Source organism: Fukomys damarensis, unplaced genomic scaffold (genome assembly GCF_012274545.1).
Source record: "Fukomys damarensis isolate Sample0158 unplaced genomic scaffold, DMR_v1.0_HiC HiC_scaffold_5, whole genome shotgun sequence".
Classification (NCBI taxonomy): Eukaryota; Metazoa; Chordata; class Mammalia; order Rodentia; family Bathyergidae; genus Fukomys; species Fukomys damarensis.
The window spans coordinates 7,037,720-7,064,477 of NW_022900917.1; the positions used below are offsets into that span (position 1 = coordinate 7,037,720).

General features: G+C 46.3%; 1 protein-coding gene and 1 long non-coding RNA gene across 2 annotated transcripts in view; one reads left to right on the forward strand and one right to left on the reverse strand.

The window, feature by feature from the left end:
- Ext1 (exostosin glycosyltransferase 1) overlaps positions 1-26,758 on the forward strand; it is a 265,534-nt gene that overhangs the window by 37,703 nt on the left and 201,073 nt on the right. The window lies entirely within an intron of this gene.
- LOC104859033 lies at positions 12,264-12,939 on the reverse strand. Its single transcript, XR_779267.3, has 3 exons — positions 12,817-12,939; positions 12,479-12,522; positions 12,264-12,365 (listed from the first exon to the last, which is right to left on the reverse strand). It is a non-coding gene; the product is annotated as an uncharacterized LOC104859033 (long non-coding RNA).

Below are 26,758 nucleotides of genomic sequence, written 5' to 3' on the forward strand. Positions count from 1 at the left end.
AGAGAGAGAGAGAGAGAGAGGGAGAAAGAAATTGAAAAAATCTAATTTTAAGCTTTTTTTTTTTTTTTGGTCATAGCTTTGTGGAATTACGGTGTTCCTTTTTTTTTTTTTTTTTTTCTAATCTGTTTGTTGCTACAACTTGGTTCCTTAATCTGACCTTACGTCCACTTTCCAGAGTCTCTGGAATATTACCCATTTGTAGGCTCCTGGGGATCGAGAGTCTTTTCAAAGACGCCATCTGGAAGCATATTGAAGAGCGTTTTAAAAAGCACGTAGCTCTGGTCTTTCCGCGTGTGTGATGTTTGTCTCTATGTAATAAAAATAATGAACGATCTGTGAAATCCAGGCTCGGAGCGCAGCCTACATACAGCAAAGCAGCGCTGATTCCATCTGCAAGTCGCTTTGGGAACATGGGCCGGAATTCGTAGGCCGCGTAAGAGGGCTCTCTCTCCGCGTTTGCCAGGTTTGCAGGCGCCACGCTCTTCCTACACAGGAGGGAAGCCGTTTGTTTGAAGGACCGAGAAGGGCAGAGTAGCTGCCTGGGCCGGGAAGCTGGCCAGTGCCCCGAGGCTCGTGGTGGCAGCGGTGCCGTGGCTCAGATCGGTCCAAATGGGTCGTGTTGGCTCCTCTCCTCAGCCGAGCCCAGGAGGGTGCTCCCCCACCCCACCTTGGCAGAGTAGCGGCTTGCAGGGCGCATAGCAAGGCCGATTTATTTATTTATTTATTTTGTGGTACTGGGGTCAAATTCAGGACCTTGTGCTTGTGAGGCAGATGGCAGAACCACTGAGCTATCCCAGACCAGGCAAGGCCTTTTTAGTGCAGCATACTTTCCCACAAAAACTCCGAGCCGAGCTGCAGTAGAAAGCACCAGTTTGTGATAACTTTGAATGATATGTGATTGCTTTGATTAGCGCTCTGGTAACTAAGCAGACAGATAGACATTTGTTTGTTTTAAAAGGGAACTCGATTTTTTTTTGCCATAAGTGCCAGTTGCTTAATCTCTACTGCTTTTAGTTTGTTTTTCAAAAATGTATTTCTCCTAATATATGCTTGTCAGTGATAGCAAGTTTTAAAAGTAACTTAAGCTTCAAAAAAATAAAGGCCAAACCCGGGGCCAGGGATATAGCTCAGTGGCGCCACCCCCAAAAACCAAACCAAACCAAAGCAAACCCACATATTATGACTGATACCCAAATCCTACAGAAACCATCATTTATTAAAAAGGTTGCATTAAAAACTTCCTTTCAGATAGAGATTGGACATTTCCTACTTCTGTTTTCCGCATCTGTTCCCTTAATGTTCCAGGAAGAGAGGATCTCTGTTGTTTGGAGTTTAAGAATTTACAGTGACCTAGTAATAAGAGGTATTTGGGGGAAGGAGGGGAAGAGGGGATTGCAGAAACAAGTTAAGCAGAATAAATTATGCATTCTAATCTTTGGCAAGTGGTCCAGCACACACTGTCTTTGCTTCCTGTAATGCACGCGTAGACGTACTTCTTTTTTAGTTGTGTGTGTGTGTGTGTGTGTGTATGCATGTATTTTTTTTTTTTTTTTTTTTTTTTTTTTGGTACTGGGCATTGAACTCGGGTCCTTGTGCTTCTGAGGCAGGCATTGTAACCACTGAGCTAAAATTCCCAGCCCTAGAAGTACTTCTTTTTTTAAAACACTGACCCAGTCAGGTCAGTTTCTTGTACCTGCCTCTTTCTTGTGGGCAAAACCCAATTTTTGGGCACTATTCTTCCAAAAATTGGCTCTAATCCTTCTTCTCAGGTCGTCTTTAAAACCAATACGACTTGGGTTGTTAAGATTCTGTTTCTCTCTGCTTTGAATACCCTGAAAAATCTCCTGTTTCTTTCCACCAGCTGGTGATCCAATACCCACACTGTGGGACAGTGGTTCAGGTGAGCCTGGCCTGGTTGGTTCCTTCTCTGCTCCCCATGTCAGTGAGCGATCTTTGTGTACAGCACGCAGCTCCCAGCACTGGGAATTTTGCATCTGCAGAGCCGTCTCCCTCTTGAAGATACAGCTTATTCTTCTAATCAGAGCCTCATGTTTAGTAGACTTGTCTAACTGTTTGGGGAGCAAGTTAGTGAATGAGCAGAACACAACGTTGAAAATGCAGCAGATAATCTTTTCATGGGATTTGTTTCACCTAGGGAGACATGTGTGAGTGGCAGAGACCACAGCGGCCTGGAACCGAGAGGAGCTGTGGCTGTTCGGTCACTTTCTAGGAAAGAATGAAAGAATGAATGGTGCCTGACGCTTAGTGTGTTTTGCTTTTCATGAAACTCTGCCATGACAAAGCCATTTTCTCTCTGGACGTTTTCTGTGGGATTTGCTTCCTCAGCAAGGGAACACTATTTTGGAGTTTTGAGTTTTAAAAATCCAATTAAAACATGTTTTCATTTGACCCAGTTAGTCAGCTTTTAACCTTTCCAATGGAAATGATGTCCTTGCTATTAATTATCTCAAGAGAGACAGAGTGGAAATATTGTTTGATCTACAAATCCTGTGTAAAGATGAACAGCTCTGCCTGTTGCACACATTACTGGAAACCAGCCTGTGCTTTAAAATCTTAGAGTATTTTTTTGGCCGAGCAACTACATATGTAAGTGTTTTGCTTAGCATGCCCCCTTACAAACCATTTGTGGCTGAATCTTGAGGTCAAGTTGAACAAAATGATTTTCAAATTATGCCAGGACCTAGCCGTTTTCACTCCTACCTCATTGTGGCAATCCAGGGAGAATTTACCTTTCTATGTTAAGAATTTACCTTTTTTTGTGTTTGGACATGGGGTAAAAAGCTTGGGATTTGAACTTAGCAGGTTCTGACATGTTTTTAGGAGTGCTCTGAGTATACTGTGATTCTGCACGAGCCACAATTTTTTTAGCACGTTTTTCGTGGAATGTATTACTGTGTTTGCTGGTTACTCTTGGCCAAAGCAAACACAGTTCCACAGCATAACCCAGGCAACAACTGCCTTGGAAGCTCTTGATTCACAAGTCTCTCTCTGATAGGAGTGGCTGCCAAGGGAATCTCCTTCCCTGTGTTGGTTGAGGGTGTTTTTAATTTTGGCATGAGCTATCTTTGCTGATAATAGTAAAACAGTAACAAGAACTGAAGCCTTTATTAAGTGTTCTGTGCCAACCCCCAGCCGAGAGCTTTGCATCTCCAAACCATTTTCCTCTGGTAATGACTGATTTCAGGAAAGAAAACCAGGACAATGGGGAGGGAAGTAACCGACCCTCAGGCCCTCTAATCTTACAGTTCGTGGAAAAGGGACTTTTTGTGAAGTTTTTCTGGGCCTTTCTGATGTGTTTTCACTTCAGCCTCAAGATTGGGTGTCACTTTCACTTGAAATTATCCACCCTGCAGCCATTTCCATTTCCGCTTTCAGTTTCTCTGATGTCAAGAAAGAGAAAATGATACAGACTGGGCCTTTTTAATAGCAGAGAGCAAAGGGATTTTCCTCACCCTTGCTGGCCTTGGTGAAGAGCAACAGTTGCACTCCCGGGGCTCTGCTCATGGATTCTTGTGTGGTGCAGCTGCCCTGGGTGGTGTTTGTGTGTTTCTGGATGCGTTGCCACAGCTCGTATTTGCTGAAGGTAAGCGGCTCTTCTTGATTGTCTGTCCGTAATGTCAGGACCGTGCTGCACTGTGACCGGGAAAACACAGGCTTTGAAAGCAACGCAAGATGCAGAGAGCCTCTATCGGCAGAGCTCACTGTAAACAAGTCACTCGCTGAGGGAAACTGAAGCACAACGAGAAAGTTGCTTTGCCTGTGTTCTGAGGCCCCGGACACTAGCTTCCTAAGAGCGCAAGTTGGTGGTTGCGGTATTTAATGTTCTTAGGGCCAGGCAGGCTCTGCCAGCGGAGTGCGAGCGAGTCCGAGGTGTTTTTCTACAGGAAGGAGGGCTGGAGGTGGGGCTGTGGATGTTTAGGTCTTTCGGAAGTTGGAAATGTGCAGTTTGAGGAGGAAATCATCCACTTTCCAAAAGTTGCGACCAGGTGGAACATTGGAAGACGTCGGAGGGTTTGACCAAATCTGTAGGGCAAAATCCACTCCCTGGATCCCGGTTTTGATCATTGCTTTAATATGTATTGACAGATGAAGTGAGTAGTACTTGACCAAAGGGAGTCTAGGCAGAATCTGTGTCATTTTTGGTGTAACAGCGTACTTCAAAAGAGGAAGTCACTTACTCGTCCTTATTCAAGAGCTGTTTTTGTCTTGCAAGATGTTGGAATCTTAGCGGTCCTCGGGAACTCTGGATGGCAGTGGGACACTTACGTTGGTGGTGATACTTGCTGTGAAGACCTGCAGAGTCCGGCCGTGGTGTGTGTGTGTGTCCATATGTGGGGCTGTATCAACACATCTTATACTGAAACTTTGCAGTGCCTGCATCCAGTTGCGTGATGCTGCAGTTCATGTCGTAAATGGATTAGTAAGTAGCAAGCACAGTGCTGTGGATTGAGGTCTTTTCCTCTGGGTTTTCCTATTTTTCAGCCAGGCGCCAATTGAAGAAACGAACATAGTGAGCAGTATGGGATTACAGGATTTATTCTAGAAATTGGCCCCGCCTCGAACGTGAGACCAGCTGGGGGAAGTCGAGACCTGGAGTGGAGGGGGACAGGCAGAGAAAGTTCCGCCTGGAGCGCTGGTGTGGGAGTGGGTAGGGCAGAGCTGAACACCGCCCAGGTGGATGGGAAGGAGCTCCTGTGGCGTCTCTGGAGCTCGGGCTCAGTGTGTGGTCCTCTGTGGTCTCCAGCCAGGTGCCCATCAGCAGGCAGTAATTAGGGGGTCAAGGTGGGGAGACCAGGAAGAAGCAGTGACAAACTGGGACCGAGGGGCTTGTGCATTCGGGGAGCAGTGGCTGTCGCTCTGCTTTCCCTTTCCAGAGCTTGGGCAAGCTCCTTCTATGGCCAGTTGCTCCCTAGGACTCAAGGGGAAAGTTCTGCTAAGTGGGTGTTCCCTGCTAGCCAGTGGGCCGTGTCCACATCTCTGTCCTGACGCGTCACCACCCGCTGCGAGCTGCTGGACTCCTCTTCTCTCCACCCCCAAGACTTGTTCCAGCCCTGAAACAGGATGCAAATCACAGATTTCCAACTCCTGTGTTGTTGGCCAGGCCAAAGTCGGTTTTTTTTTCTGTTTTTTTTGCCAGCATTTTATTAGCCATTTATATGTACATTAAGGTTAGTGAATTTTTTTTCTTCCGATTTTTCTTCCTGAAAACTTTGTTCTAGTGGATTAGAGGAAGGTGGAATACTTGGGAGCACCCTGTAAAGAAGCAGAAAGGGAGAAAGAGAGAAACTTTGGAGGGTGGGCAGAGGGAATCTGAATTCAATTTTACTTTGTAATTTTGTTTGCCTACCTCTCTACCTATCAATCAATCAATCCATTCCTCCATCCATATATACGAATATACATCTCAACATATCTATATATTTTCATATATTTATGTGAATTAATAGTTTGTATCTAATCCACGTTGTTATCTATAACATATCATGCATGTGTATATCAAACACTTTTCAGTGGAAAATTCATAGGTTTTTAATCATCTGATGTTAAAAGTATCCTGTCATATAGATTCATATTTATCTTTTGGTAGAAATTCTAATTCTGGAAATTTTCAGCTTTTAAAGGTACACCTAAGCCTTCTAACACAAAATAAACTCAAAACAGCCTGAAATGTTGCCTCTTTTTAACTATTTAGTGAAGTAATTGCTTTCTCTTTAATTAGGATAAAGAAAAACAGGTGCTCTTACCACTTAATTTGTTACCCCATTATTCAACTACAGAGTTGTTAGAGAGTTAAATCTAGGCAGTGAAACTTAAAATATTTTTAAGCGTATGGCTGGAGTTGGCAATTTTTGTAAAAGCAGGAGCTGCCTTTAGGTGATACTTCAATTTTTTTTTTTTATAGAAATATTGCTGCTTCTGTTTCTCAGCTGGTGGTAGCATGGCTGCTGAACAACATAAGGTGAATTACTTTGAAACCTTAGAACATTAATTTGGAAGTCCTAGAACACAAGAGCAGTTGTTTCTTCCTTACTTTCCTCTTGCTAGATCTAAATGCTTTATCACCTACCCCCAATTTGGTAGGTGCTGTTTAGCAATGGTTTATTTTTTGGCCAGTATTTTTCCAGTAGTCTTTGGAAGCAACTCAACATTCTGGGCAGAGGCCGACTGTTCAGGCAGGTGCAGACCATTGTAGAATATTTTAACAGAAGATATTTACCAAACTCCTCACTGTAGTAGGCACTGAACTGGGTTCTTGGTTATCCTTGATCTCAGTGGGAACATTGCCATTTCCGGGCCCTTAGGGTACTAGTCATGACCCAGGTGCAGGGCAACAAATGGACACTGAAGACTCATAAAGTCAACCGATGTACTCTCGATACAGCACATGTACACTGAACACCCAGATGTGCCTTGGGCATTGGGCTGGCTGCTGAGGAGACGAGGCAGCCCTGTTGAAACTCCCAGTGTGGTTGGGGAAACCACCCTCACTAAATGATCACACACATAGGCATACACATTAATTACATGATCAGTGCTCTGAGAGATGGTGCACTGGGACCCAGTCACGAGGGAAGAGAGGCTGGGATTCGGGTGGAGATGTGTTGTCAGGAGAGCTGTCCTGTTTAACTGTCCTACAACCTTCTGCAGACTGTGTGAAGAGAGAAGAGCATCCCTGAGTACATTCTCTGCCTCCCAGGCATTGTTTTGGGGAAACTTTGTACTCCCCATGGCTCTTTGGCAACAGGACATAGTTAGCCTGCAAAGCTGTTCTCTAGGCCGAGTCTTCCTCCTGAACTCTTGGACTGTGCCTGCCAAGCCCACCCGGCATTTCCTTCCCAGCTAAGGCTGGAAACGTCCAGAGTTGCCCTCCAGGCTCTCCTGATTAGGAGGACTCCCTGACACCCACATCTCATTGTGGTGCCTGCCATCTTGGTGGGAAGCTTGCAGTCTCTGTAGGCCACACTGCCCTTCTGCACAGGTGGTCTCCCAGGCTGGATGACACCCTGTTTCTTCTTTCCTTGCGGCCTGTTACCTCTCTCAAGTGCTCCCTTTTCAGGCTTGCTCCTCCGTGTGAAAGGGCAAAGTGCAGATCTCAGGGGAGTGAGAGATGGGGAGGTGGAGCCAGGGAATGGGTGTGCAGGGCATATTTACTTCAGTCTTCCTGGAAACTAGTTGGGTTTCCCCGAGCCCATTCATTTCCTTCTCGCTGATGAATGAATAATCAAGTGACTCACTGTGAGCTGATAGTTGGAAAGCTGCAACATGTTCTCACTCGCTGAGTCCTTGACCTAAGGGGGGAAGGTAGTATTGGATGTGTTTTTAGGTATAATGCGTCCATTCTTCCCAATTTTTATGTTCTCCCTCTCAAGGAAGTATGTTTCAAAAAAGGCTTGCAAAACAGTGTGCTGAACTTTTGTTATGCAATCTCAAAGTAGTAGAGGGTCATGTAAGATAAAATCAGCATAGGATGAGCCAGCAGAAATAGTGGACATTTTTGTTGGAAGGAATAATGAGGCCTAATAGTTATTTTGCATGATAGATTAATATCAATAGGGATCATGTTCTATATTTGTGAACACTCACCATTCCATTGGGTGTGAATAGTATTCAGCTAATCTTCACAGCAGCTCTGTGAAGGAGATTCTGTGATGTCGCTTTCGTACATAAGGACAGTAAAACTCAATTCGTTTTATACGAAAGGGGGGGTTCAAATGACAAGCCAGGCCGTGTGTCCTGCGAGACCATGTCCCATCGTGCATTCAATGGGAGGGTGAGGTTTTGTTTCTGGGAATCCAACACAGTTTTACAATCTGGCAGACTTTTTCTTTGGATGGGTGGCAGGCAGAGGGACGAAGAGACTGTGGCACGGCCGTACAGTGGAGTGTTTCACAATAGGAGAGCGTGAACTGTTAATGTGCGCTCACCCGGGCCTATCAGAATGCTGTGCGGAGTGGAAAAAGCCAGAAAAAAGGGACCACCTGAGACCCATGGTGCCTCTTACGCAGAGTTCCAGGGGATGTCAATCAGCTGACAGCCATAGGAGCTGTCTGTGTGGCTCCGGGGAGGATAGGGGCTGGGTGGCATGGTAAGCTCGGGATGGCTGCTTCATTCGCTTAAACTTGGAGATGGCTGGGTGAGAGTGTACGTATGTCAGACTTATCAAAATATACAATATAATGACGTGCAGTTTATTGTATGTCAATACACCTCTATAAAGCTGTTAAAATATACACGCAATTAGAGAAAAGCAAAGAGAATGATGTGTTTATACATGGGGATCATAAAGAGAGACATTTTACAGCGGGAGTCCTCTTGTCCGAGAGGCCTCTGAACCCTGTTTTTTACGATCTGATCCCAGGTGCTCCGGGAGAACTGGAACCGTGAGGGCCCAGAGCTTCCCTGTGCTCGGCCCCACCCGGAGAGAGCGGAGCTGTTCCGATTGCGCATCGAGTCCCGGGTCCCCCCCACTTCGTTAGTTGGGAGCATTCGGACTCCCTGCGTTTTTCATGGCTTCTGTTCTCCTGTGGGAGAAGCAGAGACGACAGTGTCTTTATTTCTGCGCTCTCTCACGGGGCAGCAGCGATAAATACCAGATGTGTGGCCAGAGTGGGAACACGTGGTAGTGGGCTGCAGCGGCAGAGACCCCTTAGTCTAAGGCTGAGGCTGAGGCTGAGGCGCGTGTCCAAGAGGGGCTGGAGCTGCTGCTTGCTGGTCTTCCAGGCGAGGTGCGGCGGAGGGGGTGGGGGGACCGACCAGGTCCTGAAGGCCCAGGGATTTCGAGGAATGGGCGGAGCCAAATCGTGGCGCTGCAATGGCGCTAGTACATCAGTTAGCATTTTTGGGTTTAGGAGGGGGCGGTAGGCAGGGGAAGACCAAGAAGGCTTCCCTGGAAAGGTGGTTTCCTCTGCAGTTAGCGGGTGCAAATCGTCAGCCGACTTAAAATACCATGGTGGGGAAATGGGATGAGAGGAGGAAAACCTGGGTCACGGAAGCTTGGGTCTGATGAATCTGCTGGGGAGGACTGCCCTCCATGTTGTAGGTAGTTAGTAGTCATGAGTTCTCCTGGGGAGCATTAATTAGGGTTTAAAGATAAGAAACTGTTTTGCTTTAACTTCTAAGACTTGGAGCTTGTTCCGTAGCCTGTACGTATCATTCTGTGACCATGATGCCAGTGTTCCCAGTTCCTGGACCCTACTTGCTAGGTTTCATCCGTGTGTCAGCCTCATCCAGACGACAATCACAAATACGTCCTGAATCCCACATATGCCCTGGGGTGGCCTGAGATGATCACTGGGCATGAGTGAAGATGTGATATTTTTCTTTTCCATGTTGGAAGGGAAAAGAGAGGAGAGCTCGCTTACAGCAGTGGAATGAACTGCTTTTAATCATATAGGTTTGGCAGAAGTAGTGCGGTTCGGAGCATTGACCGGGAGGCCACTTGTAATCTATCGGGCCATTGGGCAATAACCTCTTTGTACTCCGGCCCCTTATCTGTAAAATGGGGGCAGTGATAGCATGTGCCTCTGGTCCTTCGTGAGGAGTAAATAAGTTCAACCCTGGCTGACATGATGGACTACTGACTTAAAGGAAAAGGAAATGGCCATATACTTCTTTATTCAAAAGACTTTGAAAGCAGCCCATGGGAAGCAGAGGAGACTTCTTGCTTCCAGCTCTCTTGAGTTGAATTCTAAAGTACTCATCTCTTGAAAAGACCTCTTAAATAATTATTCTTCAGTGAGGGCATTGAAAGATAGATGGGGAAAGTGATAGTTCGACCTTGAGTGAGTTCTTCTTCCCCGGACCCACTGAAGGAGCCTTGTGTTATGTCAGAGCGAAGTCCCCTTGAGCGGACACCAAATGACACGGAGGGCATGAAGTGGCAGGGGCTGAAGTGAGGGCCAGTGCGCTGTGGACGAGCTCCCGAGAGTGACGCTGCCAGCGGGGGAAGCTCCCTCTGCCCAGCACCGAACCAGGACCATGGACCACAGAAGGGCTCCGAGTGGACCTCTGTTCCAGCAGATACCTCAGGGACCTCGAGGTCTTTGTGATTGCTGCACTGTGACCACTTCCCAACCCAAGCCTTGTGCATGTTTGAGAGGCTCCCTAGGAGATGCCATGAAGGAATCAGACTTCAACAAATTAGAATCTTTTCCCCACACCTGGGCAACAGTGAGACCAGTGCAGACTGGCAGAGTGATGGACGCGTTGGCTCTCAACGTCGAGAGTGGCAGCTGGCCTCCTTGTGTCCTCAATTCAAAGAAGGGTTCCCCCGATGCCGAAGCAGTGCAGAATTGTCTCCCAGATGCCTCAGAACCCAGACTCACCAAGGACGGCCCAAGTTCTGGAGCCCTGATGCCCTGGGGAAGGCAGGTTATCTCTGCCCTCTCTCTTGTGTTGCCTCACTACAGACCTATTGGCCCTCTCTCTCCTAAACTGAGCCTGTTTGATAGCATTTGCCTCTTGCCATTAACTTTCCGTACTCCCCCAATCTAATGAATCCAAACTGCTTTGGAATATTGTTTGAAATGTTCCAAAATATGGTAAAAATCGTTTTGGTCCATGAATTCTCTTGAGGAGCATTAATTAGGGTTAAATATTAAAACATTTTTTGCTTTAACTTCTGAGACTTGGAGCTTGTTCTGTGGCCTGTGGCACTTCGTTCTGTGACCATGGTGCTGGTGTTCCCAGTTGTCTTAAAAATGGTACAGTCCTCCCAGGAACTCAGGTTCAATTGACAGTTTTACTATATTTACTGGAATTAGGGCTGAATGAGAATTGATAGAAATAGAAGTAATTAAAAAGGAATAATATACATTGAAATAGAAGCAAAATGTTTACCCATCATATCTTGTTATCCCAGTCTGTTGACTGAAAAAAGTGTACAAGTTCAAAAAAAAAATCAGACTATAAGTATTAGAAGAACATGACTTGAGCATTTCCTTGAACAATCTTGCCTATTTCTATCTGAATCATAAGAGATAACAATCCATGCCACTGTCTATTTCCAGTGTTTTGTGGTACCTTAACCTCTTCATTCTAAGAAGTGATCTTAATTCCATTTGCATTGCTGGGACCAAATCCTTGACACCCACGATTGAAAGGAGGAATGGTTTATTTTAGCTCACAGTTTGGAGAGGTTTCAGCCCATAGTCAGCTGGTTCTAAGGCAGGACAGCATGGCAGAGGAGAAACAGTCCATGGCATGACAGGCAGGAAACAACAAGCCTTCCTTCCATCTCTTTTTATTCCATCCAGGCTACAAGTTTATTGGTTTGTGCCACCATACTCAGTGAATAAATCCACCATCCACATCCAGAACCCTGCTAAAGGAATCAGTGGACTCATCCAGTATCACACACCTGTGATCCAGTCACCCTCCAAAACTGCCAGCTATGAGTGCATGAGGCTTTGAGGGGACACCTAGCTACAAGCCAATCATGGTCTGATCATGTTTGCTTGCACTCTCATTCCCATTTCTAAAGGATGGAAAATGGTAATTCTGAATTAGCCGGCCAATTCACATATAACCTTGATGTAGCAAGACACTGAGATGGCCAAGACCCTGAGCTTCTAAGTCTAGCTCATCTGTTCCCCTCAGAGGTATCTTTGACACGCAGGATGACTCCCACACCTGTGTCTGCCTTTCCTTTTTAGGAAGCATGCAGGATGACAACCCTTCTCCAAAGGCCAACGCAAGGCCGTATCGGCCTTCACAGTGTGCTTACACCTTATGCTGGGAATGTACGGCAGAAAATTGTAGGCCAGTCATGTGGAGAAATAAAGCCAAAAGAGACAGTATATTTTCAGGAGCAATTTAGTGCATGATTGGTCTTACTGATGCCGTTAGTGCAGTGTTTATTGCTGACTGAGTTTACCCGCAGCAACTGGGAAGCACTCTGTGTTTAGGAACAATCATGGGAGAAAATACATTGATTAGTTAGTAAGTTAACTCTACTCCAGCATTAGAAAATCAGCCCGTCATTGCTAACTTGGAAAGATGTTCATAAAGCTGTATGTCTCACCGATCCTGGCCAGCTGTTGCCTTTTCTTTATTCTGTGTTTCCCTGTTCAGTCAAATACTCCCATACTTTTGTGATTTTTTTTCTAACAGGCTTTATTCAGCCCGACAACTCCCCCTCCCCACCCCAGAATAACAGCAGTTGTGCCCAGCATGAAAATTGAATTTATGGGATGGCTCAGAGATTAAAAAAGAAGAAAAGAAAATCCCAGAATGCTATGCCAATATGTGAATTTACTTGAAGATGTCACAGTGCATGGATGGGTTGTCCTTTTTCTGCCAACGTTTCCTGCCGATGTTAATAGCAGGGTTTCTTTTTTCTCATTCTGTGTGGCGCGGAAGAGAAAACAGTTACCTTGTAGTGATGAAGGAATGACGTTTCAGACAATGTTAAAGACCAGGACACTCCCCACTCTGTCACACCCTCCTCCATCCTCACATTGCATTTTGAAGGCAGTATAACCCCGTCCTCCTCTGTCCACCCTGAAAGTCAATCAAGATATTACTTGGTGAGTGGGGAAGAGCCCAGAGGGTAAACTGACTTAGCAGCCACCATGTTTTATGGGGCCCGAGGGCCAACAATGGTGTTCAGATTTTTAAATGGTTAAAAACAATCAAAAGAAGATTAACACTCTGTGAAATTCACATGTCAGTGTCCATAAATAAAGTTTTGTTGGAACCCAGCCACTCCTATTCACTGACAGATTGTTTCTGGCCGCTGTCTAAGCACAGTTGCAGAGTTGGGATTTGCCACGCAGACCACACAGCCCTCCTAACCTGGAGTTTTTCCCCACTGGCTCCTCACAGAAAACTTCGCCGACTTCTGGTGTGGGGGCCGATGGGAGCTGAGAACTGGGGGATGGAATGAGCACCAGCTTTCAGGGTTAGGCCGTGGGGAACCCGAGCCGTGCCTCAGTTTCACACGTTTCCTCCGCGAAGGTTCTGGGAGGATGAAACGCAATAATGGACCTGAAGCCGCACACAGCACCTGCCTGCCAGGGGTGCGCAGTCCATACTTGGAGTTTTCCCTTTCAGGTTGCAGATATTCGCAGTTTATTTCTTGCCTCGGGTCACCTGTTCAGACAGCTGGAGCAGAGATTCCCGTTCCCAACCCTGGCAGTCGCCGGTGAGATAGAGATGATTGCCTCACTCCCCCCTCTTCTTTCCTTTATTTGGTTCCTTTGCTGCACAGAACTGGTGCCACTCAGTTCAAGGGTAGCAAAAATGTCATTTTACCTTGAGGTGGACAGGTCTTGACCTTGAGTGACAGAAAAGCGTGCCAGCCGATGGCCACTTGGCGGCCTCTCAGAGGGGAGGCTCTTGTGTGTTCAGCGCGGCGCCGACTTGTGCAGAGGGGCACCTGTGCCGGCTCAGCTGTGTGCAGCCCGTGTCTCCGAGGAAAGCTTGGCCACCCTGCTGCTGAGCTGCTTTTTTCCCTCCTTTAACGTATTTCTTCAGCCAGCGTGCCTCCTTCGCTAAACTGGCCAGACAGAGATGAAAAGTTTCCCCATGTGAAGAAGCAGGCTCACAGGCAAGGTCTTCTGTCTCTCACCAACAGCTGCACATAGAGACCTCCCTTCTTTCTGACTTAAGTTACACATATTTTCCCCCCTTCTTTATTTTCGAAGCTGGCAGCTTCATAAGCGCACCATTCAGACAGCCTGAGCCAGGGATGCAGGCAGCATGAATGGGCCACTTCTTGTCCTCCTGGCCCCCTTTCCCTTTGTGCCCATCTTTCCCATGTATTAGGAGCCACCTCATGAAGCTGGAGCCTTGCCCACAGCTTGCTTCGGGTTCCTCTGGTTGCTGTTTGAATCTGCTGCTTTTCCACTCCATCTCCTTAGTTTCTACTGCTTACAGGAAAACGAGACCACCTGACTGTATCCAGCCCACTTCACTTACAGGACATGCTGGCTGTAGTAAATTGAGGGCCGTGCGGGTGCTATGCGAACAGTACGATAGATTTAATTAGAGTTGTGCACAAGTTGGTGAATGGTATGGCCACTTGGCCTTTTACTTTTCTTGCTGTTAAAAAATGTTATCTACTATTGTACTATTTTTCTGTTTTAAAAAATATATTTCTACGTGACCTACCCATACAGGTCAGTCGGCTGTAAAAGAGAGGAAGGGTCAACTCAAACCTTTCGTAATTAGGGATTTTTGGAGGATGCGAGTGAGGGGAAAATAGAGAGTTCGTTCTTGTTATTGGCTTCTGGTGATAGTTTGGGATTGCTTTATAGATTGTGTTTGGCTGCTGGCATGGTGCTTGGGTATAATTAATTTGTGCAGCTTGCCATTGGATAAATAATATTCATTCCTTGGATCCTTGTTCAGAAGGCATTAGCCGAGTGAACTGGAAAACATGCCTTTGTAGGAGAGCTTTCACTGTTTGTGATAATCAATGAACAATCTAGAGGCTGATTTAATTCGACTCTTATAGAACTAGCTGACTCATTGGCTCCTAATGCCTTTTAACATCTTTGATGGTGTTTTAAATCTTCAGTTTCTTACACATGCACTAATATTATAGTAGACTTAGTTCAGAATTTAATGTTTCTGTGGGGATCTTGTTCTGGGAGTTCAAAATAAATACTTTGTGAAATGGGTTTCAAAAGAGTTGTCTTTCTGATAGGTCTCTTCTAGTCAGAAGAAATACTTTGACAAGGGTAAGATCAAGTTAGTTTCTCTTTGGAAAGGGAGGGGCAAAGCAAAGTGAAAAAAGAACCAGGCTGTTCTTTAGACATCTGTATAGTGCAGAGCTCTCAAACCTTATAACGTGCTTTGGCTTTTGGCATTGCAACATTTATAGGGGTAAATAACTCATAGCTGAGCTTTTGCCCTGTGGGATGGCCGGAACGTGTTCCAACAGGAGACAAGAGTTTCTGTTCAAATCTGCCACTCACTTGATTTATGCATCCGCCAAGTGACTGTGAAATAGAGGGGTCAACTAGGAAAGCTGTCTCCCCTCTTGCTTTCTGCCTTTGTGTAGTTTCCTCTCGAGTTTTGTTCCTCTGGACAATGCACCGACTACCCCTGTGTAGGGGAGCTGGCTAGTTGCTTGTGAGTTGCAGTAACAAGTCTTTCGGCTTCTAGTGAACACAGTAGCCAACGTCCCAGGGACTGACTGTGATTTTTTGGAAAAAAAAAAAAAATTGGCACTTTCATGGACACAACTTTTCCCCTTTCAAGTCTAGCTTAAATCTGAGTGACAGGTGAGTCTGGGGCTGCCACATTTAGCAAAGAGAAATCCAGGGCACCTGGCTTAGTTTGGATTTCAGATAAATAGTAGATAATATTTTAGAATTAAGTGTGCCCTGTATTTCATCAGACATCTTTGAGTGTAGGGATGCTAGCTTTCTCTATCCTAAAGGCCTTTGGCTTCAAGCAGGTATTCAGAGATTATTATGATTGGGAGAATAATTGTGTGGCTAGGAACAGACTGCCATGTATTAAGTACTTTCTCTGTTGATTACTTTATTTAGTTCTCAGCTTGCAAAGTACTTATTGTCAACCATTGTGCCTTTGATGATGGCAGTTAAGCTGGCATTTATCGAGTCTATCTGTGTTCTGGGCACTGTGGTAAGAGCTTTGATGTATTCTCATCCAGGGCTTAGCACAACCCAAGGAGGGTTAAGTACTAGAATGGTTCCCATTTTATAGGGGCACAAGCTAAGCCGAAGTTGCACAGCTAGCGAGGGATTGCTTTAGGTTGAAGAACAGGGCTGCACGTCCAAGGTCGCACAAGTCATTTCTGAAGTCTGGATTCCAGTGCAAGTCCCTTTCTTCCATCTGCTCTTACCTTGACTGCACACTGGGGCCACTTGGGCAGCTTTAGAAAACCCAAGTGCCTGGCCCACTCCCAGAGAATTGAATTCAGTTGGTCTGACATTGGCCTCGACATGGGAATTTTTTATAAATCCCCAGGCGATTCTAATGTACAGCCAGTGTTGAAGTTTGCTTTTCTCCATTTTTGGAATGAAATGAATTACTCTCCTTAGGAAATCTGGTCGCTCTATGTGGCCATTCCTTTAGTTCTTACCCCTCTGTCACAGAAACACACCATTCCAAATCTGGCAGCTAATTTTTCATGGTCTTTGTTTCTTCAAAATTATTTTCAGGAAGTCCTGGTGGATATATGTTGGGGGATAAACAAAGCACAAAGAACGACCTCTTGGGGGTCTTCTGTTGATGGATTTTCTGAGAGATCTTTTCTTTTTCATTCCCCCATTATACTTCCTGGAGGAGGGAGTATCCCTTTGTTGTTCACTGAACTCCAGCTGGCTGCCAGGCTGGGTATTTGAGGAGGTTTACAGATTCATAAAACTAGACCACCACCCTCCAGGAGTTTTCAATTTTGGAAGGGAAGTATATAAATGTAATTCTAGGTTTAATGTTCTAAAAGTCGTTTCAGAGGAATACAGAGGATTAAGGACCTCCGAGTTGGCAGAGGCAGAGAGGAAGTGGTGTGAAAACGTGACTTCCGCTGGCCTTGAGGTCCTGCTGTGACACCTGTTCCTCACAGCACCTGGGCTGCTTCCTGAGCCCTGCTGGTCCTCATGGCCTCGGTGTCGCAGTGGATGGACCAGTTCCTTGGTGAGCAACTTCAGAGTCAGTGCCTGTACAGGGCGCATAGCTGGCCTGGCCCAGGGAGAGGCCCAGTCAGCGGGGGTGGCCATGTTCTGTGCATTGCTTTAAGCCCTGCAGTGGGCTTCCTGCTGGTGGGCCTAAGTCAGACTAGTAGGTTACTAAACTTCGTTGCTCTTTGAAGTCAGTAGTCATGGATTTTCTTAACTTGGTAAGCAGTGAAGAGCTGTAGAAATGTGTGAGTGGGAAACGAGACTCAGTCTTGGAAGATGACCTAGGGTCCAGCCGGAGCCGGTGTGAGAAGCCATGAACCCCAAGACTCTGAAAACAAGAACAACAACAAAACTACAAAACAAAACAAACAAAAACCCCACATGTAGGTCAGAGAAAATGGCGTTCTTAGCTCGAAGGACATAGAAATAGAGGGGGAAAAAGGCATTTGGTGCCGGGACTCAGATACATAGATACTTCTGACATAGGTGGCTGGGGCGGGAGAGAGATAGATTTCTGGTCCTGCTGTGACATTCACAGATGGATGATGCACAAGAAGAGGCTGCTTTTTAACAGGAAAAAGGTGATGGATTCGGGTCTGGGCCTCATAGCAGACAATGTGATGTCACACTGCGTGCTACCATGCTCCTGCCGTGATCAACATTTGGCGACAATGTGGAGTCTCCCCGGGTCTCATTTCCAGCGGTTTTAGAGTGTGCATGACGGCAGCTTCCCCTACCACCACCACCCCATCTGTCCTGTCTGTCACTTGTGCTTTCTTCCTCTACTCTGTGTAAGTCTCAGTCTAATACTTTGCACAGGAAATCCATCAGTCTTCTATTGCTGTTGGACCCATGGGCAGTTTCTCTTTTACCACACAGATCTGTGAGCACTAAGTCCTTCCAATATCCTGTGTATATTTATCTGTAAGGAGGAGTTAGAGTAATGAGTCCTTTACTGATGCCAGGCTCTGCTCAGGAGTCCATCAGACAGAAGGTGGATGACTCGGAAGGACTGTTCTCCTCTTGAGTGTTAAGGCCCTTTGAAAGCTTTTGTCTTGTTGAAAATTCTGTAGTTTGTGGAGGATGTGATTAAGCTGTTCAGAACGTTGCTCATACTTAAACATTTTATTTTGCCAGTGTAGGACGTACCAGGGGTTGGCAGACTTTTTCCAGGGGGTATCAGACAGTAGGTATTTTAGGCTTTGTCCATGCGGTGTGGCTACTCAGCTCCTTCTACAGCAGCAGAGCAGTGATGTACAGTATGTAAACAAAAGCACTTTGGCTGGGTTGCAATCAAAGGTTTACAAAGACAGGCCATGGGTTGGGTCTGACCCCCCCGCCATCACTTTTTGACCCAGCCTTAGTACACAGGCTGGCTGGTTTACCTGCTGTGATCTCTGTGTTAGCACTTGTCAGAAGGAGATCAATAGAAGATCTGACTTCGTGGGACTATTTTGCTATGAAATGAGATAGTTTCACATCGGGGCTGGAGCATAAGTAGAATACAGAAAGTGTTACGTGAAGAAGAAATATCCATTTCAGTCTGTATCTCACAACATCATGATGTTTAATTGGCAATCATTTAAAGGTAAGAACGGGAGACCTGCAGAGCAAAATTTTTGTGAAGGACCCTGTAGCATCACAGCCACACAGATATGGACAGGTGCAGACAAGGGGGATATTGACTTTAACAGACCAGTGAAAAACGAGATCATGGAAAGCCGCACATGGCTGATCTTGGTTGTTCTCAGGAAGGGTTTTCTTAGAAATTTTGTTTCAGTCTCTTCCTGAATGTATTTTTGGCATTGACTTGAGGTTCCTTCTCCCTGATAGCTGAAGTGTGAGGAGGAAAGGCTTTTCTAGAAGTGAAATGCACGGAGAATTTGTTGCATGCCTGCTGTGTGTCCGTGTTGGGTGCGGAGCTGGTGGGGTTTCAGTCACAGTGGGTCTTGCGGTGGAGCTGGGCAGCAAGTGACACATGTACATATATGTGCAGCAGCGGACACCACGTGGAGGCGGGTACAGATAAACGAGAGCTCATGGCACAGGTAGGTGTAAAGGTGCTGAAGGAAATGAACATGAGAAGACAAGTCCTGTCAGGTGGCTCCAGCGTGCAGAGCATCAGGAGAAAGATCTGTACAGGGCTTTGTGAGGACAGTTTACCTCGGCTTGGCAGATCTCTTTCCGGGGAAGTAATTCTGCCCTGTTCCCTGCAGGCATTAGCTTGATCTTGGGTGGATAAAGTGTGTCCTTTCTCTACAGAAGGCACTGTATCTCCCAGTGTCCTAGGGGGTGGGACTCGGTGTGACTGTACTGGCTTGTGGCATTCGGTTTTGCTTCACACTTCAAAGAGCTGAAAAGTGAGGGTGATTTACATATTCATGAAACATGCCCCACACCACTGCTCCTGCTTCCCCGGAGGTGGAAGTTTCGCAGAACGGCCACTGGGGCTACTGGCTTTATGGCCTTGCACCCCGCACATTAGAACAAAACAGGCCTTAGTGCTCAGCTGATTCTAAGTAGAGGAGCTAGGGTAATATTTGAGGCATGCCTACTGGCCTAAATGCAGTGTTGGGTGTAGAGCTGTGGTAGTCTAAGGACAGAATGGACGTGTGACAAGTGAGAATAATTCCGTCAGTGGTGACTATGCTGAGTGTTTAGGGGACTGGATGAGTGGAACTTTATGCTCATCTGAGTTCAGCGAGGCTTCAGATGCAGTGTTTGGTGTACTAGGTCTTCAAGGCTGAGGACATCAGGTGCCTCAGGCCAAGGCGAGCTATTAAGAGGAACTGCAGGGTGGAGACATCCTGGAATGAAAGGGCAGGGTGGACTGGGCCCAGCCTGTGTATCTGGGCTCCTTTACTGCTGGTTTCTTCATGTTCTTGGAGGCAAGAAGTACAGCTAGATTTCTTGGAATTCATCCTTGTGTGCTGAGTATCAAAGGCAATGTAGTTCTGTCCAACCTTGATAGGGAAGTAGGTTCTTATCCAAAGGCAGACGGGGTGGGGGGAGGGGGAGGAAGGAAGCGAAGGGGAGGGGGGAATACCTTTCCCACCCCAAATAAATAAACCCAGCGTATACCCTCTAGCTTGTGTGAGTTGACATCCCCTGCTTTGAATAATGCTGTTTATTGAGGAACATGATTTATGGTCCAAGACTCGCTGTTAAAGACTTATTTACCTGGTAACCCTTGGCACAGAATCCTTCTACTGTTCCCTGAGATAGTGACTACTACCACCGCTCCCGGAATTGCGAAACTTTATCTGTTTTATCCATTGCTTGTTCCCCATGCCTAGAAACACGTCTTACACACATTAGGTGCTGGATATTGCATAATTAAATCAAGTGCAGCCATAATAGGACCAAGTCATACAAGTCATATACGGAGGTTGGAACCGGGGCTGTGTGGTTTCAGAGTCTGGATGCTAAACTCTACTTGATGCCTTCCTAGAGGAGAAAGACTGAATCTTTTATACCCATTCATCCCGGGACTCATTTTTAATGGTCAGGTTGCGGGATGCCACACAGATATACATTTAGCCATTCTCTAATTTGTTGTAGATGAAAAAATTTTACAGTAAACTACATGATGTTTCAGAGTGGTCATGTGATTAAAAAATTTGCAGCAACATGTGCATTCTGATTCTTTGTACCAGTATTGCTTGGTTTGCGTGGTAACTGAGTAGCCTGCGGTAATATGACTGAAGCTTGCAGACTCAGGGGCTCCTGGCTGTGGTCACGGACCTGGCGCTCGGATTGGTCCTGAGTCTAAACTGATGCCAAAGTTGGCAGCTTCGTGACTCAGCTGACAGTGTATGGGAACGGTTGCTCCTTTCCTTAGCACACAGGGGCAGTTTGTTCCCTTTGCAGACATTTTCTAAGGCTTTGAATGCTGCACCGGGGGAGGTAAGACAGTGCCCTGCGCATGGAGCTTATTGCTGATGGAAGAGACGTAACAGCACAAACCAGGCAGATTGTGGGGGCCCTCAAAGAGGCTGCCAGTGCCCCATGGAGAGGAGCGATGCACACAGGATGGTTGGTGCCTCACAAACTCAGCCGTGGCCCCCAACTCTGGAAGGACACTCCCGTCTGCGTGGTCACATTTCAGCACTGTGTCTTGAGGAAACACAGAGGAAAGGTCTGTGGATAGAGTTGAACATGGCACCGGTCCTGTGGGATCGCTGTCCAATTTATTGACGTGGGGTGAAGGCAGATGGAGGGGCTGGGGTGTAGCTCATTGTGGAGAGCCCTGGCCTAAGTGAGGAAGGCCTTGAGTTCAGGGAGACAATGAAGGCAAAGGTCCTGGGCTCAATGAAGAACCTAAGCAGATAATCCGGGTTTCCTTTCCACCTTCGCCTGGCACGGTAACCACAACAGTTACCTAAAGATGATCATTTCCTACCACCTCCCATCACCTTAATACATCCGGGATCCCTATTTGTGGGCAACAAAGGCATTTGTAGGAAGAGAGTTGGAGGGGTTAGCTTGAGTCTGTGGTTTGAGGACTGGTAATTAGGCCAGCAGGTTTTTATTAAACTATACAGCAGTTTGTTAAAAATCACGTTAAAACATACACACCAAAATCAGGTTTTTCACCGTAATGAGATGGAAAGTTCCAGAGGTCAAACATTGGGTCTTTCTACTTCTCATTTGAGATTTTTATGAGGCAGAAAGCATCTTCATTAAGTGGCAGTTTTAACCTTGCAGGACTGTAGGTTTTTGGAGCTGCTGTGCTTTCATAGACTCTTGGAAATGTAGCCGCAGTTCAGAATGCAAACTCAAGGTGAGAGCGCTTGCACGGCCTTAGCAGAAGTGCCGTTGTCTGCCTTCCGCCCTCAGTGCTTGTTACTTAGTTTTGGAAGAAATCCTCAGGTGTGCTAAGCCAGTTCCCCTTTCCCCGGGTCACCTGGAAGGGAGTGCATGGCCCTCTGCCTCTGTCCCTCTGTCACATGAATTATGGGAGCCTGCTTGGCTGTTCCGTGGACGCGGTTCATCAGCCTTTTCTTCAGAAAGTCTCATTTCTCTGGCATTTAGACTTGATATTACCAGTTGGTGGTCTTTTCATTGTGCCTTTTGGTTCTTCTGGAAACAAAGTACAGTTCTAACCTCGGAGTAAAAGAAAGAATCAGCAAATAAATGATCTGGGCAGGTCTAGCCCTACATAGTTTTTTTTTTTTAAGAAATGAGTAATTCATATGTTCAGAATTGGATGATGTCACAAAACTTGCTATCTCCATTCTTACAAATACTTGGGTTTTTGTTTCGTTTTTATAATATTCCTTCCCACAGGTATCCAAACTCAGACCGAACACCCAGGTGTAGATCCATGTCTTGGACCCGTCTGTAGGTTCTGGGCATGACCCAGCGGGGTGTTCCGGTGATCCAGGAATTTGGTTGGGGCCAGCAGTGACCTCCATGCTTCCCGTTGGTGTGGGTGTTTGGGCCAGCAGTGAATGAGGGGTGCATCCACAGGCCGAGGGGGCCGGCATGCGCTCTCCAGAGACGCCATCATATCTTCTTGTAGTGAAAAGCAGGAAAATCCTAAGGGAGACAACATGTCACCTTTTCTCTGTTTTATTTTAAACTTGGCAGAGGTCCAAAGACAAGATCCTAGATTAAAGAAATGTTCAGTTTATTGGGCCAGGGTTTGGCTCAGTGGTTCCGCCACCTGCCTCGAAAGCTCAAGGTCCAGAGTTGGATCCCAGGTACCAAAACAAAACAAAAACAAAGAATGTTCAGTTTAGCTGCTGAGTGTGGGCTTTCTCATGGCCAGGTGGTAGAAGAAACTTTGAGTTAGCTGTGTTTTTAAAGGTACCTCTGGGAAGCAGCAGATTTTGGAGAGGTGATATTGGGTGTTGTGTGTGTTTGAGGTAAATTCATAGAAGTTACATGTAAGAGCTAGGTGTGGTTATGTGTGCCTGTAGTCCCAACACTTGGGAGGCTGAGGCAGGAGGACCTTAGGAGTCCAAGATATTTTGACCAGTGTGGGCAACACAGTGAGACCCTATCTTAAAAAAAAAAAAAAATGGAAAGGAAAGGAAAAAAGTTATATGTAAAGCATTTCATCTGACTTCTGGGGAAAATTTCATTTTTGAAATACATTTTTTTCAATTTATTTCTCTGCATATTTTAGATTAGAAAGCATGACAAGGATTGCATCTTGTTCTAAACTGTTGAATTTAAAAGAAACACATTTAAGACTTAAAATGACTGTGTTATTTGTAAAGTGATTTGTGGTAACTTCTGGCAGTAAGGTTTTGGAACGTGCACTAACTTCTGGTGGCTTGAGACCTGGGTGTTTTTGTTTTGTTTCGTTTTGTTTTGAGCCAGGGTCTCACTATTTTGCACACTCCTGGGATCAAGAGATCCTTCTGCCTCAGCCTCCAAGTGCTACCTTGCTTAGCCAGACCTGGGTTGGAATCTAGGCTCAGCCACAGCCTTCCCACTGGAGAGTGACTTGGTGCTGGGTTAAAGCGCAGCCACACCCACGCTGGGCAGGGCCGGCTGGGGATTAGGGGGCGTGGGGATGGAAGGCCCTCGCACAGCTCTTCCAACCCTGACCATTTTCCTCCCACTCTTCTGTCCACAGAACGGAATGCTCTGTCTGCCAAATCCCCTCTGCTCTGTTTTAACGTGGTGCTTATTGTACTCTCGGAAACTTTGCTTCCTGGCACATGTGGCGCAGTTCGTAATTTCTAACCTAGCTTTATAAGGAGAAGCTCGCGTTTTGTTGCAGCCACCTATGGGGCTGGTTTCTGTTGCTGCTTTTCTGGTGGCGGGCGGCTGGCTGGTCTTCTGGGGGTACACACAGGAGTGCCCGGGCCTTCAGGCTTCGGCTGCTCGCCTCCACAGTCTGTGACGAGTCACCGGCTCAGGTCCCCTTGCAGTGGGTGGCCACTGTGACTGTCCAGGTGTCCACGAGCTCTGCCGTGCCTGTGCCGTCCGTGTCACTGTGCTTTCTCGACATTGTCAGCGTCCTGGCTGTTTCTGTGCCTGGGATCTAGACTCAAACAAGCAGCCAGCACCCCACGCCCTGAGGAGACGCGAATGGCCTTGGTTAGTTCTCTCTCTGAGAAGTCGTAGACTCTGCACAGCTTCCAGAAATGTCTCAAGAGAGCAGAAAGTGTTGGAAATGGCGCCTGTGCCTGTGATTCTGGTAACCAAGGAAACGCGTGCCGCATACAAAGCTTCCTTTGAAAAAATGATGGTACCTTTCTGGGACTGTCTCAGAATCACCCACAGCAAGGTCCAAAGGGATTTGAAATTAAACTAGGTCAGTTCCAGAAACTGTATCAGGAGTTAGCAGAGCACAGGAAGGATTACTTCTTAGAAAAGGCACTATTTCGGAGGGAAACCCAGAGAAACCCCATGCCTCCTGTAACAGCGTTTTTATTACTATTTGAGTATCCAAATTTTGCTTAGAAAGGATGTTCAGTGAATCTTACCTGGATTTAACTTTCGTCTCTTCCTGCCTTATTGTTCTGTTCTTAGTTTGCCTCGTATTCCCAGTTAATCTTTAGTTTCCTTTATCTGGTTTGTAACAGGTATTAAAACTGTACAGTGCTATTTTTACCAATAATGACCCATACCTTGGGTGTGCATTTAAACTGCATTATGTGTAACACTGTAGGAACTGGAGCTGACTTAGAAGATGATCACCGATGAACCTTTTTCTTTCTTTTCTTTGAGTGATGCTGTGGCTTGAACACAGGGCCTGTGCTGTACCACTGAGCTATACTCTCACTCCACTCACAGGCCACTTATTTAATAAAGGAGAAACTAAACTGTCGGGAAGAGTTGGAGGAAAAAGTCGTGGCTTGAATCTGAACACCCACGTTGGAGGTGCGCCTCTCACACCAGGACTTGGACACCGGTACAGATCTTTGGAAAGAAATACGAATTCACAAACCACGGAGGGTGAAGACAGCCTTTCTGAGTGGAAGCCGCGGTGTGCAGGCAGGCTTTCCAAATGTGGGGGCACTTGGTTAGGAGAACATGGAGCGAGCAGGTATTCCGTAAATTGCAGTGGGAATAAATACCTGAAGTTACTTAACTTCTGGAAGGACACCTGACAGCTGCATAGGTAGCAACCCCTTTCTTAGACTTTATTGTAATAACCCACCGACTAAAATTATGCCTTGCTTTCCTAAGTGATTCACTTCATAATTAAAGAGGTTGGAGTGGGAAAAAGTGCACATAGAATTTTCGCTGGAGAGCAGATTTTACACCTGCTACCTGGCTATCTATTAATTAAATTGTATACCTGGGGATAAAATTTCAGCTTAGTTGAAAAGTTAAATTCTTACTCTCTGTGGAAGACACCATGAATCCTTGATGGGATCATAAAGATACCGGCTTGGATGCGTCATGAACATGAGCACAGCCAGTGAAATGAGTTTTTGTTGACCTCCAGTGGTGGTTCTCCCAGAGCAGGGAGCGCTAGAATCCTCCTAGGGCTCCAAGAATGCAGATTCCCGGACTCCAAAACTTCCCATTCACTAGGTGGGGTGAGGGAGTGCTGAGAATTTGCGTTTCTACCCACTTCCCAAGGGTGCTGGGCTGCTACTCAGGGACTATGCTTCTAGAATCACTAAATTAAAGGAAGCCTATTTGTTTTGATTTGGTCCAGGTACTTGCATTTTACTTAGTGCTTTTATTTTATTCTCCACCCAGTCACTTAGAGGTGGTGGCATCTTAGGCCCAAACAGTCAATGGTGCGCTGGAAACACGAACCAGTGGCCTCAGGGCTGGATGGCAGCCGTGATTGGTAGTGTTGGTTGCTAATTTCCACTATAGAGATACTGATAGGGAATCAACCAGCTTGTATGATCATTAAAAATTGAACAGTCACCTTCAGGATACCACTGAATCTTATATAACACTGGTGGTGAGCCTCTTAGAGACCAAGTACCCAGACTGCGACCCCAAATCCACTTATTTATCACAAGTGGCAGTGCTACAATTAGACCTGCATATCTGATGCTGAACTGCTGGGGCAACTTGGCTTGCGTGCCAACAGAGAGGGCTCTGGGTGCCATAGGTTCGCCACTACTGCTATATAAGGAAGTGTCAAAACACGTATCCAGACTTAACCTTTGCCGAGACAGACCCTTACCATCTCTAATGGTAGGGTGTGGAGGAGGATGAAAAACACACCTTTATTTTTAAAAAATTGTTCACTAGTACATGTTTGCTGTACATAATGATTACATCAGTCATCAGGGTTGGGTCCTTGTATATAACACATCTTCATTCTTCTTTCTTCCATATCTTCCTCTTCCTCTCCCTCCATCTCTTGGTCCCCTTGCCTTCTCCCTGTTTCCTATTATCTGTCTTGCATTTTGCTCTTTATTTATACTTTGGGTTTTTTGTATAAGAGAAACCATGTGATATTTAAGCTTGTGTGTCTGGCATGTCACGTAACCGTATGGTCTTGAGGAAAAAATACACCCTTGTTTACACCTGGGGGAGGCAAAAAATATGGTCAGGAGGAGGTGGACACATAGCTGCTCACAGAGGGGTTTATGGCGGGTGCCTTTTCATTCTGAATCAGTTGCCCACTGTAACTAGCGTTTCACATGGAAAACAATCAGAATTTCCACCTCTGTTGGGATGAAAGATGAGAAGGGCTGCAGCTCTAGCCTAGACTCTTCCTTGGCCAGCTCAGCTGGCACGGAGGAAGGGCTGTGAGCCCACCAAGCCCCCGTTGGGGGGCACAGGCTGCGTCTGGTCCCTCACCCTATCCTCCTGGCCACCCACACCCTTACACACTCAGCAGACTCTGAGCCCTCCTTCCTGGGTGCCTATGGCAGGGGCCTGGGAAGCATTTGAATGGCTTGAAGGACCCTGAGCCCCCTCAGGGAAGGGGAGGCCGGAGTGGCCCCTCCGCATTCCATCTTCTCTACCCCTTACTCTGGAAGGAGAGGTGGGGAGAAGATCTAGAGGCAGAAGCAAAGACCCAAAAAGCCCTCTGATTTCTTTGTCTAAACGACTGACCTGGGATCCAGGTAAGGAAGGATCTTCTTGATAAGGGAATACACGCTCCTAAGTGGCTTAATTATTGTTTACATGCTGTGCATGCTTTTCTTTGCAGAATCCTATTATTTATTTGTCATTCCAGTGGTTCTTTTCACATTTTCTCT